Genomic DNA, 17414 nt, shown 5'->3' on the forward strand with positions numbered 1-17414 from the left:
AATGCTTGCTGAAGGTTTTAGATAGATACTGCTTATTATTTTATGGAAAGTTCCCTTTATTCCTACGTTCTCCAATGTTTTCAGTAGGAATGGATGTTGTATTTTGTCAAAAGCTTTTTCTGCATCTATTGAGATAATCATGTGGTTTTTGTTAGCTTTGTTGTTGATGTGATCGATAATGCTAATAGTTTTCCTAATATTGAACCAGCCCTGTAGTCCTGGTATGAATCCTACCTGATCATAATGTATTAATCTCGTGATTAGATGCTGTATTCGTTTTGCTAAAATCTTATTTAAAATTTTTGCATCTATATTCATTAGGGAAATTGGTCTATAATTTTCTTTCTCTGTTTTGTCTCTTCCTGGTTTGGGTATCAAAACCATATTTGTATCATAGAAAGAATTTGGGAGGACTCCTTCTTCCCCAATTTTCAAGAATAGTGTATGTAGTATTGGAATTAACTGTTCTTTAAATGTTTGATAGAATTCACTTGTGAATCCATCTGGCCCTGGAGATTTTTTCCTAGGGAGTTCATTGATGGCTTGTTCAATTTCTTTTTCTGAGATGGGGTTGTTTAAGTATTCAACTTCCTCTTCTGTTAATCTGGGCAATTTGTATTTTTTAAAATATTCATCCATCTCGTTAAGATTATCGAATTTGTGGGCATAAAGTTGGGCAAAGTAGTTTCTAATTATTGTTTTAATTTCCTCCTCATTGGAGGTGAGTTCACCCCTTTCATTTTTAATGTTAGTAATTTGGTTTTCTTCTTTCTTTTTTTTGATCAGATTAACCAAAGGTTTATCAATTTTATTAGTTTTTTCATAAAACCAACTATTGGTTTTATTTATTAATTCAATAGTTTTCTTTATTTCAATTTTATTAATCTCTCCTTTGGTTTTCAGTATTTCTAATTTGGTATTTACTTGGGGATTTTCAATTTGTTCTTTTTCTAGCTTTTTCAACTGCAAGCCTAAGTCATTGATCTCCTCTTTCTCTATTTTATTTATGTAAGCATTCAGAGATATAAAACTTCCCCTAATAACTGCTTTTGCAGTGTCCCATAAGTTTTGGTACGTTGTCTCACTATTGTCATTCTCTTGAATGAAGTTGTTGATTGTTTCTATGATTTCTTCTTTAACCCAATCCTTCTTTAGAATTAGATTATTTAGTTTCCAATTGATTTTTGGTTTCTCTTTCCATGGCCTTTTATTACATGTAATTTTTAATGCATTATGATCTGAAAAGGATGCATTGATTATCTCTACCTTTCTGCACTGGATTGTGAGATTTTTATGTCCTAGTACATGGTCAATTTTTGTAAATGTTCCATGTACCGCTGAGAAAAAGGTATATTCCTTTCTATTCCCATTCAATTTTCTCCAAAGATCTATCATATCTACCTTATCCAGAGTTTTATTTACCTCCTTAACCTCTTTCTTGTTTATTTTGAGGTTAGATTTATCAAGTTCAGAGAGGGGGAGGTTGAGGTCCCCCACTAGTATAGTTTTGCTGTCAATTTCTTCCTTCAATTCCCCCAACCTCTCCTCTAAGAATCTGGATGCTATCCCACTTGGAGCATACATGTTTAGTAATGATATTGCTTCATTGTCTATGGTGCTTTTTAGCAGGATATAGTTTCCATCCTTATCCCTTTTGATTAGATCTATTTCTGCTTTTGCTTTGTCTGAGATTAGGATTGCTACTCCTGCCTCTCTTACATGAGCTGAAGCACAATATATTCTGCTCCATCCTTTGACCTTTATCCTATGTGTGTCCCCCTGTTTCAAATGTGTTTCTTGTAAGCAGCATATTGTTGGATTATGGCTTTTAATCCATTCTGCTATCCGTCTCCGTTTTATGGGAGAATTCATTCCATTCACATTCACAGTTATGATTACAATCTGTGTATTTCCCTCCATCCTCTTTCCCACCATTTGTGCTTTTAGCTCTCCTGTCTCCCTTCCCCTCCTCAATAGTATTCACTTTTCACCCCCTCCTCCTGCAGCCTTCCCCTCTTTCTTTTAGCCCCCCTCCCTTTTACTCCCTTTTACTCTTATTGCTTCTTCCCTCCCTTTTAGCCTCCCTCCCCTTTCTTCCCCCTTCCACTCCTACTACCTATAGAGCTAGTTAGGATTATCTACTTAAGATTATTGTTCCCTCCTTTAAACAAGTCAGATGAGAGTACCTCTCAAACAATGCTCATCTCCCTCCCCTCCTTCCCTCTACTATAGTTTTGTACTTCTTCCTGTGATGTAATTTGCCATTTTCTGCTTCCTCCTTTTCACACCTCCTATTACAATCCCTTCTCATACTTAAATCATATTTTTGACATGATATCATTTACTTTATACCCGTTCCCTCTATGTATATCCCTTTTATCATAATAGCTGCACAGTTCTCAAGATTAACAGGTATCATCTTCCCTTATAGGGAGGTAAACAGTTTGCCCTAATTGAGTAACAAGTTTTTGTTTTTGTTTTTCCCCCCTCTTTACCTTTTTATGATTCTCTTGAGACCTGCATTTGAAGATCAAATTGTCTATTGAGTTCTGGAGTTTTGGTCAGGAAGCTCTGGAAATCCCTTATTTCGTTGAATGACTTTCTCCTTGCCTGAAATGTTATGCTGAACTTTGCTGGGTAGTTGATCCTTGGTTGAAGTCCCAACTCCTTTGCCTTAAGGAATATTGGGTTCCAATTCTTTCAGTCTTTTAATGTAGAAGCTGCAAGGTCCTGTGTGATCCTGACTGTATGTCCTTGATATTTGAATTGTTTCTTTCTGGCTGCTTGTAGTATTTTCTCCTTCACTTGATAGCTCTGGAATTTGGCAACGATATTTCTTGGGGTTTTGAGCTTGGGATCCCTTTCGGGAGGGGAACGGTGGATTCTTGCGATGACTATTTTGCCCTCTGAGTCTAGTGCTTCTGGGCAGTTTTCTTTGATGATTTCCTGGAAGATATTGTCCAGACTCTTTTCTTCATCATGGGTTTCTGGCAAGCCAATAATTCTTAAATTTTCTCTCCTGGATCTATTTTCCAGGTCAGTTGTTTTTCCAATTAAATATTTTACATCTTCTTCTATCTTTTCATTCTTTACATTTTGTTTGACTGATTCTTGCTGCCTCATTGAGTCATTAGTTTCTACTTGCCCAATTCTAATCTTCATCGTATTGTTTTCTTCAGTTAACTTTTGCATCTCCTTTTCCATCTGACCAATTTTTCCCTTTAAGGAGCTATTTTCTCCATTTAATTTTTGTACTTCCTTTTCCATTCGACCAATTTTCCCAGTTAGGTTTTGTGTTTCCTTTTCCATTTGATCAATTTTCCAAATTAGGTTTTGGGTTTCCTTTTCCGTTTGATTAACTCTTCCTTTTAGGGAATTATTTTCTCCAGTTAACTTTTGAACTTCCTTTTCCATTTGTTCAATTTTCCTTTTCAAAGTGATGTTCTCATCAGTGAATTCTTTTTTTATAATTTTAAAATCATTGGCCAGGTTTTCTTCTATTTCCTTCTTCAGCTGTTCCAGGAAAACTAGTTGTGCTTGCGAGAGGTTCATAGTCCCTTCTGAAGTTTCAGATGGAAGTACAGTCTCAGCTTTGACCTTTTTGGTGTTTGTGTTTTGGTCCTTATCCCCATAGAAAGATTCTATGGTTTTTTCTCCCTTCTGCTTTTTCCTATTCATGATGTTGGCTGAGTGTTGTAGCTTCTGGTTCTTTCAGTCAGAAGGTATAGAACTTTGTGTTGAGCTGATGTGTGAAAAAGCTAAAAGCAGGTTTTTGTTTTTTGTTTCCCAGATCAACCCTGGGGTTAGCTTGTTAAGTGTGTGGGAGGGGTGGTCTGGTCACAGGAGATCTCCTCAGCTGTACTGAGGCAAAGGCAAGCTCTGGAGATGGTGATCCCAGCTTCCCTATTGTCTTCCCTTTTCCCCTGGAGGGCTGAGGCACGCCTAGATGCTAATGCGTGTTCCCACCCCTCCTGGGGCTCCTCTCCCGGCGCTGAGGCTTGCCTGGGTCTCAGTGCGAATTTTCTCTGCCCTGGGTCATCTGTCCTTCCAGTTTGCCTCCACCACAGTAGGAGGAATCCCCCTTAGCTATTTTCCTAGCCTCTGGTGTTATGAGACTATTTGCCCCCTTCTGCCGTTCCCGCTGATCCAGGATTTTTCTGGGGAAATATTTTATGGTTCTTTCATGGTCATCAGGCGGAAGGAGAGAGCATTTACTGATCACTCCACCATCCTGGCTCCTGGAAGTTCAAGTAGGTGACTTACCGAAGTTTAGTCTTCAGGCTGAAGGTTTCAAGGGCTGCTGTGCTGATATCTGGCGCTCAGCGGCTCTCACCAGCTCAGTTTGGCTGGTCTCCTGCTCCGCTGGTTCTGCCCTCCACTCTCAGGCTTCTCAGGTCCCTTCCGCCCTGCTGCGCTGACCACGCTGCTCTGTGCGCTGGGGGCTCACCCCCGCTGAACAGATCCTTCCCGTGGACCTTCCAGTCTAACCTGGGCTCCGAATCCGTCAAAGTCTGTCACCCACTGGATTCCACACCTCCAAAGTTTGGTCAGATTCTCCTTTCAGAGGTATCCAGAGGAATTTGTCCAGGAGCTTAGGTGAGTCATTGGTTTCACTCCGCCATCTTGGCTCTGCCCCCCTGTTCCATTGACTTTTAACCAATCTCATTCATCTGTCTGGTTTTCCTGATATGTCTCAATAACAGTATCTCCAGGAAGTGCGTGGCTTTCCTTCTTTGACCTTGCAAAGATTTGTCCTTCACTTATACCATTTTACCAAGTTAGCATCACAGATTTAGAACTGGGAAAGCTCTTAGTTATTGCCTAGTCTAGGAGTCTCATTTTGCAGATGGGTAAACTAAAGTGGCAAAGAGAATGGTACAAGTTTGCCCAAGTTCTAAGTGGTAGAGTTAACAATGGAACCCAACTCCTCTGATTCTTAGTCCAACCTTTTTTTTTTCCTGTCTCCCTTTATGATGACTCAACCCTGTGCTCAAAAGTTTATTCTTTCTGTCACTAGGTGAGACAGAGGGGCCTATAAATACACCATGAGCAAAAAGCAAGCTCATATATATATATATATATATATATATATATATATATATATATATATATATATATATATATATATATATATATTTGCTGAAAATGGTGTTTTGTGAAAGAGGAGAAAACAAATCTATTGAAACAAAAGGTGTAAATCTCATTTTTCATTCTTGTAGATTCTATTGGGGCTATTATGAGAATTCTCTCCTTCCTGTCAATGCAGATTGAGTCAGTCCATTAATTTCTCTCACCTTGGTACATTTCAGCAACAATATCAATGCATCATGATCTCCCACCCTAATTTTTGAAAATCTCTTGAAAAGCAATGGAAACAGTTTCTTTTTCCATAGTATTCTTTATAGAACAATGAATATAACATGGAGATAAGGTACACAGAGGTGAGGGTGAGGGAAGAGAAGAAGTTTGAGGTATTTCTTAGAGTTGCCCAGCCTAGAGAGATGCCATGTACACATAGAAAGGGGAAGACATAGGACTGAGATGAGCCCTTCACAAAAAGAAAGGAATTGGAGGGCCATAGTTCATAGGGAGAGAGGCACATATGGATAAAAAGACAGAGTCATCTCTCAAAAGGTATTGAGTCATAACACCTCTGTGACTCTGGGCAACCTGACTAACGGAATATGGTTTTCACTTATATAAAGAGAAGAGGTTGAAATGGTGGGAAGAATTAAGCTCCTATGAAGACCTTGACCTTTCCATCTTTTCCTGGGCATACATGCCCGCAGCTACCAGGGCCATGCTGAGTGTCTCCCATCAACCCCAAAGCAATTACTCCCATCTGTGTCAGAACCAGCTTTCTTCTGTCTCCTTTGTTGCATCTTCCTCCAGATCATGTCATCAACCCATAGGTGTCCCTCAGGGTTTTGTCCTTGGCCCTCTTCTCTTCTCCCTATGTATAGTTCCACATCATGATCTCATTAGCTCCCTTGGATTTAGTCAGCATCAACACTGATGATTTTCAAGTCTACTTATCCTGTCCCAATCTCTCCGTTAGCCTTCAATCTTGCATCTCCACCTGCCTTTCAAACTTCTCAAATTGGATGTTTAGTAGACACCTTAACCTTAATATGTCCAAAATAGAACTCATTATCTCCACCCCACCCCAAACCTTTCCTATTACTATAGAGGGTAACACCATCCTCCCAGGCCTTTGGGTTCAAAAGCTAGGAGTCATCCTGGATTCTTCATTATCCCTCACCGTCATATGCAAGCTGTTGCTCAAATCATTTGATTTCACTTTGACAACATCTTTGTGGAAACACTCTTTCGTCTTCTAACACTGCCACTATCCTGGTATAGGCCATGGTCTCCTCAGGCCTATATTATTGCAATAGCCTACTGGTGTATCTGCTTGCCTCAAGCATCTTCCTGTTCTTGTCTATCCTTTATTCAGCCACTGATTTTCCTAAAGCACAGGTCCCATTATATCACCTCCCTATTCAATAAACTCCATTGGCTCCCTGTCACCTTCAGGATCATATACAAAAAGGCTCTGTTTGGCATTCAAAACCCTAACACTCTTCTACCTTTCCTTTCTTCTTATACCTTGCTCCCCTTTTCATACCCTTTGATTGACATTGGCTTTCTGGATTTTCCATGAGCAAGACACCCCATCTCTCAGCTCCAAGCATTTTTCTCTGGCTGCCCTTTGTGCCTGGAATGTTCTCCTTCCTCATCTCTACTAAATGGCTTCCCTCAAGTCCTTCTAGCCCCAACTACAATCTCATCTTCTACAGAAAGCTTTTCCCAATCAATTCAAATGTGTTCTCTCATTTCCAAAGTTCTTGTTTATATCTTAATTTTGTTGTTTGTTGTTTCCATTACATTATGAGCTCCTTAAGGGCAGGGACTGTCTGTCCCTTCTTATAACTCCAGAACTTAGTACAGTGCCAGCATACATTTTTATTGACTGACTGATTAGAGTTATTTCCCAAAGAGACCAAGTAATGAAGAAAATGTCCCATATGTACAAAAAAAAAATTTATAGTAGCTCTTTTTTTTTTTTTTTTTTGGTTCTGGCAAAGAACTAAAAAATAAGTTGTCCAGCAGTTGGGATGTGAACAAACAAAATATGGTATCTGAATGTAAGAGAATACTATTAAACCAAAAGAAATTATGAAAGGGATTGGTTCAGAGAAACTTGGGAAGACTTGTATGAACAGACAGAAAATGAAGTTGAGTAGAACCAGGGGATTATCTTTTATGAGAGTACCACCACTGTAAAGAAAAATAACTTTGATAGACAGACATTCTGAGCAATGCAAAGTGATCAGTGCTGATTCCAGAGTATAAAATGTGTTATTAACCTCCTGATAGAAAGGTGGTGTATTTGAGATGTAAAATAACAAGACAACTAGTGTTTATGTCATCTTTTAAGATTTTCAAAATACTTCACAAATATTAGTTTATTTCATACATTTATGTCTCCTGTGTGCTGCAGTCACTTCAAACGGACTCCGGAAAGTCTATTGTGAAATTTTCAGTGTGAACATTTATACTTCAGAAATCAGCAAATGTTTCAAAGCTGAGCTTGTTCAGTTGTTTTGTTGATTGTCTAGACTGAAGAAAGTGATAGGGAAAATATTAATAGCTCATATTAAACTTTAAAGTTTGTCACGGGTACATTTCTTTTTCCCAGAGAGCTAGTCATTAAGCTTTACCGACACATCATTGCATATGTGTATACATTTTTAAACATGACTAATACTTAGGTTTGTTTTGTGTAATTGGATATTTGTTTCAAGGGCATTTGTCCCTTCTTTTTTTCCTATTAAAATGGAAATGTGGGTACAAAGCAGAGGAAATAAATGCTTATTAATTGAAAAATGAACTAAAATCAAAGTAAGGGAGAGAAATGTTTCATAGTCTCAAGGACCTTCTAGCCTAATAAAAAGGCAGCCTAATTATCGTTTTTCAGTACTACAAAGTGATTTCATTCCTGTAACTATTTCTAAAGGCATAGGGTGAAAGTCATGTGCTTATTTCTCATCTTGTATAACTTTTGTCAGGCATCCAAAAAAGACATACCTAACAAATTGAAGACCTTCTTCTAGGCTTTTGAATATAGACAGCTATGATGCTGAAAGCTCTATAGCAACTACATCTGCATATTACTCTGAGAATTCAGTTTAATTTGATCTGCTACAAGGAGCAAAATCAAAGCATTACTTTAAAAGTTTCTCTTAGATTTCACAGATCTAACAGAACATTCAAATTTGAGATCACTTGGATGAATTTTTCTTGGCCAGAATATAGAGCATATTTTGCCTCAAATATCACTCACATAAAAAGTAAGTGTGCCCTACATTTATTTACAAATGCTTACAATGACAATATTGTCCAGAACTTCTTTCCTTTTATGAGATATCACCTGAGGGCACCTGACTATATTGAGACAGATACTTCAACATGTGGAATAGGTCTATGATCTCCTTCATAAAGTATTTCCTCTAGCTATAGAGATAGCAACCCATCCTCAGCTTCTCAACCTATAGGACTCTGTTCTATATCCTCCTTGAATTTCTTGATAGGGGACTTGACCGGTGAACTCTTTCTTCTGACCTTTGAATACAAGGTCATGTGATCAAAGATTTGACAGTGGCAAACAATTTAGAGGTTATATGACCCACTTATATGGGTGAGAGGAAACTGAGGTGCAGAAAGATGTACTTTGCTATCATTCAATATATATTAAGTGGCTAAGTTGGGATGTAAACTTAGACTTCAAATCCAAAGCTCTGTTTTCCCTCTAGAATATTAAAAACCAATCTCATCCATTCTTATTTACTTCTCAAAGATTTTTCCAGTGAGGAACCCTTTGGTTTAGCTACTGTTTTTTGTTTTTGCTTTTCTTTACAGAAAGAATGTTAATATTGATATGATTGCTTCTCCCTACATGGAAGCAATGAATTCAAGGTGCAGAATGAGACATTCCTTTTTGGACATGAGCAATGTGGGTATTTTTTTGGAGCACCATGTTTATTACAAGGATTTTCACTATCTTGTACCATTGGGAGAGAGGGTGGGAAGGAGAAAAATATAGATGTTTGGTAAGTGAAAAACAGTAAAATAATTTTAAAATGATTGGTATGCTTTAGCTCCTCTAGTAATCTGGTACATTCATGGTCCATTTGCTTATTAGATAAAGATGTCACATTCAGAACATCAGTGGTTAAGCTAGGATTATTTGAAGACAATCTAAAGATGGTGAACCTTCATCTGCTCTGTCCTATTTTCTCCCAATCTGACATTTGCACTGCAGAAGTAGAAAGAAACCAAATTAGCCAATTAGGTGATCTTGAGCAATCACTTAACATCTTTGTGCCTCAGTTTATTACTTTATAGAAAGATGACCTCTACGGATTCTGCTGACATTGACTCTACGATCCTCGATCCTCAGAGAGCGATGATTTTCTACAGTTTGCTTTGTTTCATCAACTGCTGTGGCCAAAGGATTGTAAGTGGCCCACCTCTTAGATGAGCATCCCCATGTACAAGGAGTTTATTTTTCATAAAACAGGCCCAGTTTGTGGTCAGGACAATACTTAATGCTTTGTCAATGTGGTAGAACCAGGCAGACTCAGTGCTGCACTGGCATAGGCTGTAAGAACTCAGGCCCCCCTCTATGCCACAAAGAGACACTAGAGGAGGACTCAGGGGATGATTCAGACCTGTACTTCATTAAATCTCAAAAACTCGGTAGATCTCTAAGTATGATGCATATACACAGAATGTCAATAATTCTAAAGCCCTGGAGTAAGAAGGGTAAAGTTCAGTTTATAAATAAACTACATTATAAGTATTTTATCTCCAGAAAGAGTAAGCACAAATACTCAAAATGAGGAGACATCAAATTATAAAACTGAATTGGGGAAGGAAGAAAATTGGGTGGGGGTTAGAGTACCATAATTTGGAATCTTGTCACTTAGAGAATGTTCAGTTGAGTGAGGGAGGATATGAAAGGGCTAAAGAAGGGAAAGCTGGAAAGAGAATCTAGCCTCAGAGGCAGATATCCTAGGAAGGAGGAGTCTGTCCTTGGTCTGTATCTTGCTTTCCTTCTTCTTTCTCCACCAGTCCATGACCAGACCCTCTTGTCTTCTTTAAGCTTCCCCCACCAACCCTCATAGGGATGGAGGTTCACAAAAGGATGGAATGCACAAAGAAGCAATTATTACCTTTTTGTGAAGGGAGAAAAAGATTTCATTCACTACAACCAATGAAAGTACCTGTGGAAGAGTCCAGGTCATCCAATATAGTTATGGCTATGGTTTGTAAAGGATGTGGATTGAGCTTTGGTGTCAGAGAAACTAAGTTCAAATCCCATTTCTGTTACCAACTAGCTGTGAAACATCAGGAAAGTGATTTCATTTCTCTGGGTCTCACTTTCTCATTTGTAAAATGAAAAGATTATACTAGATGGGGTTCTAGGCACATTTCAGTTCAAAATTAATGATCATGGATATTGAAAGTCTTAAATAATGTGTCTCAAAACCTACCTTGGCATACTTAAGATGCAGAAACTAACATTGGTGTCTGGATCTTCTCTCATGATTGGTTCAGCCCGAATGGTGTGCATCCTATTTCCTCCAACGATATCTGTGCAATGTTAAGAGATGTAAAGGAAGTCAGACTTATAGCAAAATATAGAATAGAATGAAAGGGTAGAGAGGAGGGGCAAGTTATGCCACCAGTGACAGTTTCCATGTGAATGAGAAAATAAATCCATTGAAAAATTGAACAAAGCTATAACTGAGGTTGCACACTTGGAGGGCACAGTTAGTGTTGTCTGCCCATGACACAAAGCCCTATGTCAGACTAAGTTTTAAATTATAGAAAAGCAGGATTTCAAAATTTAAACTGGCAGCACAGTGGATGGAACATTGGACCTGGAGTCATGAAGACCTGAATTCAAATCCAGCCTTAGACACTTACTAGTTGTGTGACCTTGGGCAAGTCACTTAACTTCTGTTGGCTTCAATTTCCTCAACTATAAAATAGTGTTAATAACACTTATCATTCAGGGATTATTTAGCCTGGAACATAGCATAGGTAAGGGGGAATAAACAAAAGGTGCTGCAAAAATACAATGGAGAGGCCTTGGCAACAGCTCAGATATGAGGAGTGAGAGACCGTGAGGAATCCAGGATGATTCCTAGTTTGGGAGCCAGAAGGACCGGGAGGATGGTGTGTCCTCTACAGTAATAGGGAAAGTAGAGTGGTCAAGGAAGGGGTTAGGAGGCAAGTGTGGACACAGTGAGTTGGATATCCATTTTGTGATGTCAGAAGGACAGTTGGGGATATGAGATTCGAGGTCACAGAGAGGCAAGAAAGATAAATTTGACAATCATCAGCATAATACTTAGTAGAAGTATCATCTCTTTAAAATATGGGAAGATTTCAGGAACTTTCTGAATAGAACTTCCAATGTCTTTCTAGAATGGCTGTACCATTCACGGCTTTGGTTTCTCTCTTTGAAGCTTCACATCTCCCATGACAACATTTCACACAGTAGGATGATGGGTACCAAGATTTAAAGCTGAAAGGGATTTTGGGGTCATGTCCAGGGGCACAAAGCTAATAGGTATTATTAGCAAATACTTTGTAAGCTCCTAAGGAAATATTTGAACTCAGGTCTTTCTGATTTCATGTGCAATGTCCAATTCATCATGCCATATCACCTCTTTCTCAATAAGTGCTCAATAAGCATAACCTGTTGGGCTATAGTATTTTAGTTTGATAAACTTGGCTAGTTACATGAACTAGCCCACATCTCTCCAGATTTTATAATCACTTCATTTTCAGGTAAGAAGTCAAGTACCTACATTAAATAATATAGTTTATGAATGAATAATCTCATTAAATTGTCTTTTAAGGGCCTCAGCTTCCCTTTTTTTTCCCTTCATTTTTGCAAAATGAAGACTGAGAGTTAAGGTCTCCTCCAGCTCTAATTCTCAGATCATATGAAATATGAGTGGCATCTCTTTTCTATTTTAGAGAGTTTGTTTTTAGACTCCTACGAGTGGTTATAAAATTCTAATGACTATACTCTAAAGACACCCTACCAAAATAGTCCATCTCTAATTCAGCCTGACTTCATAGGAGAGATGAAATGATACTTGAATAATAGCTATTTTAAGAAAAAAGTCAGCCACAAAGAAACACTACCTCGCTGGCCATGAACACTTGGAAATTTCTAATTCAGCAAAATTTCAAGACAAGGACATATGAAAGGGTAACTACTGTTGAATTTCTGGAAATGAAGCTTCACCTACAATGAGCAGCTGAAACCATTTTTACTAATTCGTTTATAAACAGTAACTTTGAAAGTGTTTCATATATAGGCTCCTTGTCCTTCCAATGCTTATACCTCTCTCCCTCCTTTCTTACCTTCTTCCTTCCTTTCATGTTAAACACAGTAACTGGCAAATCCTCATTGTATTTTTATATTGTTTTACAGTTTGTAAAGTATTTACCTGTACATACACACACATATGCACATATAAATACAAACATATCTTCCTCATTTAATGCTCACAGCAATTCTGGGAGGGAGGAGCTATTATTATGCTTATTTAATCTACAAAAATAAACATTTACTGAGCACCTATTATGTACTAGATACTTTGGTAAAGGCTGGGAATAAGTTAATAAAAAGACAGTCCCTGACCTCAAATAGCTTATAATCTGAAGAAGAAATTAACAAACAAAATGAATCAGGAAAGGGGGAGACCAGAACATACCTGGCCAGAGGCATTTTGTTCCATAGAGTTTAAACCAGGCAGAATAGCAGGTACTGAGTAAAGTACTGAGAAAGTCTTCTTTCCTTCCTCTACAAAGGAGGCAGTGGGAGGAGTTTGGCAGTCCACACTCCAGTCTTCCAATCAGAAGGAATGGAAGGCTGAGGCAGGTGCTTTCAGTCAGGGCTTGAATTAGCATCAGAGTAGAGAGTTTAGAAGGAATGAGCTTACTGGGGTAGAGTGAGTTAATGAGAATTTCAAAAATCTTAGTGACTTGTAAAGAAAGACATGCTTAGTAAATGTCTCAGGCACGATGAAACCCAGTTTTCTAGTCTACAAGTTCATACCTCTACTTGCTATACCAGTCTACCCACAGCCAAAACTCAGTCAATACTCACTGATTTGGACATAATAGGATCGTCTTGCTGATTAAAGTAGGCATTAATTAGAATCATCTTTCTGAATTCAAATCAGACTGCAGATACTTCTAGCTATGACTCTGGACAAGTCAGTTAACCCTGTTTGCCTCAGTTTCCTCATTTGTAAAATGAGCTGGAGAAGAAAATGACAACCTAGCTCTGTATCTTTGCCAAGAAAAACGCAAATGGGGTCACAAAATATTGGATGCAAGTGAAATGACTGAATGTTATTGAGCAGATACCTTTATAGGTCTTTCTAGATCATCAAATCCAGTCCTCTCATTTCACAGACGAAAAGAAATGTATCCCAGAGAGAGATGTGCAAAGCCCCAGTTCACAAAGGTAGTAAGCAATAAAGCTAGGAATAGTACTCAAATCCTCAAAATGAATGCTCATCTGATCCTTGGGGAAAAGCATCATGGGATAGATAATGTTGGTGTTCCCTGTTTCATCATTCTCTTTTTATACACTCGTCCATTTCCTTAGACTGCACCACCCAGGACTCCATTAAGCTGAAGGTGCTTTCAGCTGTGCAGAGCCCAGCAGGCTCTGATACCACCCCACCCCCAACTACTTCCCTTCCCTAAGATATAATAGTAGCTCACATTTCTTGTTCAGATAGTGCTTTCTTTACAGTTATTCTGAGAGGTAGGTACTCTATGTTGTATCACCCCATTTTGCATGAGACAAACTGAGGTCTAGGGACTGACTTACCTAAGGTCAAATATCTAATAGATGTCTGAGACAGGCAATTAACCCTTACAATTGTCTTACTCCAATTCCAGAAAAATTTCTACTACATCACACTGTTTGATGGCAATGCTCACATCACCCTTAAGACCTGTCCAGTGTTCCCTTCCATTAAGCACTTCGTTAGCAGCTCATCTAATAAAATTTTGGAGACAAGTAAATGTTGAATAATTGGTTAGTGGGCTATGCTTCCAGATAACCTATTTTAGAAGAGAGGCTTAATCTAAAAGAATGAAAATTATATTTTAAAAAAATAAAATCACAGTCTCAGAGCAATACAAGTCCACATGGATATTTAGCCCAACCAAGATCTGCATGGAATTATTTCCTAGAAGGCATCTTACAAGCTGTCATCCACTTTTAGCTTGAAGACAATCCATCTACTTTGACCCATCTCTGATCCTTGGTGAGTCTTTCAACTCAAGTCTAAATTTGCTTCTTGCTACCTTCCACTTATTGCAAAAAGTTCTGAGATAACGTGAGATAATATAAATGAGACAATATTTGTGAAGAACTTATCACAGCTCCTGGTACATAGTAGGTGGTTTAAAGTGTGTATTTCCTTCCCTTCTCCCCTTTGGAACAAAGAAAAAGAGGTATATTAAGTTACTCCCACCTTCTTCCAAATGACAGGTATCTCCATACATTTGAAGATACTTAGTATGTCAGCCCCGTTCCTTCAATAGATCCTCATATGGTATGACCTCTTGGCTCTTTCTTGTCTTGGTTTTCCTCCTGAGGACATTCTCCAGTTTATCAACATCATTCATAAATGGGATTCTGAATATAGCATTGTAGATGTGGTCTGATGAGGGCAAGGTGTAATAGAAGAGGGACATTACATCCCCTGTTCTGCATAATGTGCCTGTCAAAGTTGTTTAGAATTGAATGGCCATTTTGACTTCTCTATTATCCTGATGCGTCATAGGAAGCTACAGCTCACTAGGACCCTTAGACCTCGGTTTGAGAAAATGCTTCCTAGTTGTCCTCTCTCCTCATTTCACATTTCTGAGGTTGATTATTTTGAACACAAGTTTAAGACTATATTTATTCTTATTAAAGCTCATAGATTTAGAATTGGTGCAAAGTTCTGGCCTATCAAAACGATCCTCAAACACTGTGGGAAATACATTTATAATTAATGGAAGATACCAAGTTTAAAACGTTGATGATAATTAGCACTGGTATTTGTTAGTCATTTTCAGTCATGTCTGACTCTGTGACTCCTTTCAGAGTTTTCTTGGCAAAGTTACTGCAATGATTTCCCATTTCCTTTTCCAGCTTATTTTACTGATGAGGAAACTGGGGTAAACAGGGTTAAGTGACTTGTCCAGGGTCACACAGCTACGAAGTGGCTGAGGCTGGATTTGAATTCAGGAAGCTGAGTCTTCCTGACTTCAGATAGGCACTCTGTCCACTGCACCATCTAGCTGCCCTAGCATTGATATATCTAATGTTTTTAAGTTTTTGTAAAACATTTTATTTATATGATCTCATTTGATCCTCCCAACAATTCTGTAAGGGAATAACTACAAATTCAATTACTCCCATCCTAGAGATTAAGAAACAGAGGCAGAAAGAGGGTTAGTGATTTGCCAGGGGAAGGTCACACAGCTAATAAATGTCAGAGGAGGATTTGAACTCAGATCTTTCCAACATTGTCTCCAGTGCACTACTTAAATGCCTTATGATACAGCAAATAAAAGGGAACTACAAAATAAGGGAAGATTTGGGCAATTTCACTGGTTTTATTTTTCTAAAATGGGATGGGTCTCCCAAAATTCCTAGTGCAGTTTTAAACTGTTAGCTCCTGTACTTATGCATGATTTTAGAACCACCTTTATTTTACCCTCTTCTTACTACTTCATTTGCTTTCCAAACAAAATCACCCTCATTCAAGAAATGAAGGAGGATTTAGAGGAAGACTCACTCTAAGAACCTTTGAAAAACCCTTGGGCTTCCCCAAGCTCTCTCCTTCCCTAGGAGCAAAAACCTCCTTCATTTCCCCTACAGGCAGCTGCTCAGTTCAAAGTAGAGAGGGATGTGAAAGCTGTTTGCCAATTAAATACTACAGGATAATTATTGTGAGAAAGACTTCTGTGTTTGTAAAGCTCCCAAAGCGTTTGTTAATGAATGTTATTTCTGGCTCACAGTCCCTGTTAAAGTCCTGGAAGGGACCTTAGAGATCACTCAGTCTAGTGTCCTCATTTTATGGAGAAGATAAAGGAGGCACAAGGTGGCTGGGACTTCAGATCAATTAAACAAACCCTTATTAAGTACCTACTATGCGGCTGGCATAGGTACTCATTTCTGTGATTGATGATATTCACATATTTGAAAAGTTTGATTACTTTCAGAAGCACCCTACTGTCCTATACTGTTGGCTTGATCACTCATCCTATTTCATGGACTCGAGGTCACACAATGGAAGAGAGAGGCCATCTGAGCCCTCACATGAAACTCTCATAGAAGTTTAATGCTTGGTATCATCAGAGAAGTCAACATTTCAGTCTTAGGAATGGATTTCTGGGAAATAGATGCTAGAAAATCAAAGGTGAGGTGACGATAAAAAAAGACCAGTAATTTTTTCCCCAAGAAACAACTTTCTCTCCTGCCTACTTCCCTTTCTATCAAGGAAGAAAAAAGAAAATACAAGAAAAGTCTTTGCTTGGATATGTATATTCTTTCCAAATATAGATATTCACACAAAACAAATGCCCACAGTCATCATGTCCAAAAATATAGGTCTCATTCCATTCCCTAAGTCCACTACTTTTCTATAACAAGGTGGGAGATGAGAAAAATAGACCATTAAAGGTAAGATGTAATCCATGCCCCAGTCACTGTGGCACTATTATTTGAATCAGATATGATCTCGGCAACCCAAATAACAATCATTCAACAAGCATTGATTAAGCACCTACTATGTGCCAAGTCCTGTGTTGACTGTTGGGAATGCAGAGATAAAATCAACCTCTTCCCTGAAAGACCTTGCATTCTACTGGAGGAAAACACTACTTACAAAACATTTTAAATTATAACTAGTATTGGTAAGGGATAGTTTCTATAACTGTATTACTTTCTTCAGTGATGAAAACAACAAAACTACTGACATTTTGCTTTTTAACATTTACAAAATCTGCTTTGTAACATAATCTCCCTTGAATGTCATGCAATCCACTGAGGCAGGGAGGATAAGAATGAGGTTTGTGATTTCTCTGATATTAGGAACTCCATGGTGAGGAAATTCTTTCTGCCAATGTTCATGGGCACCTTCTCTTCTACTTAGATGCCTGTTGATCTTCCAGAATGCTAAGAGGCCAAGTGGTATGGCCATTGCCCAGGCAGGACTTGAACCCAGGTCTTTCTGCCTCAGAGGCTAGCTCTCCATTCATTATACCACACTTGCTCATTGTGAGGTGCACATTTTATTAGATGTGTCCTT

General features: G+C 38.4%; 1 long non-coding RNA gene across 1 annotated transcript in view; it reads right to left on the reverse strand.

Moving 5' to 3' along the window:
• The window catches only part of LOC140532421 (uncharacterized), a 38121-nt gene extending 25133 nt beyond the window's left edge, over positions 1 to 12988 (reverse strand). The window contains exons 1-2 of the long non-coding RNA XR_011976508.1: positions 12804 to 12988; positions 10560 to 10659 (exon numbers count right to left, since the gene is read on the reverse strand). This is a non-coding gene — a long non-coding RNA (uncharacterized lncRNA). The remainder of the gene's footprint in view (positions 1 to 10559; positions 10660 to 12803) is intronic.
• Positions 12989 to 17414: the final 4426 nt, after the last annotated feature.

The sequence above is a fragment of the Notamacropus eugenii genome, chromosome 3 (genome assembly GCF_028372415.1).
Source record: "Notamacropus eugenii isolate mMacEug1 chromosome 3, mMacEug1.pri_v2, whole genome shotgun sequence".
Taxonomy (NCBI): domain Eukaryota; kingdom Metazoa; phylum Chordata; class Mammalia; order Diprotodontia; family Macropodidae; genus Notamacropus; species Notamacropus eugenii.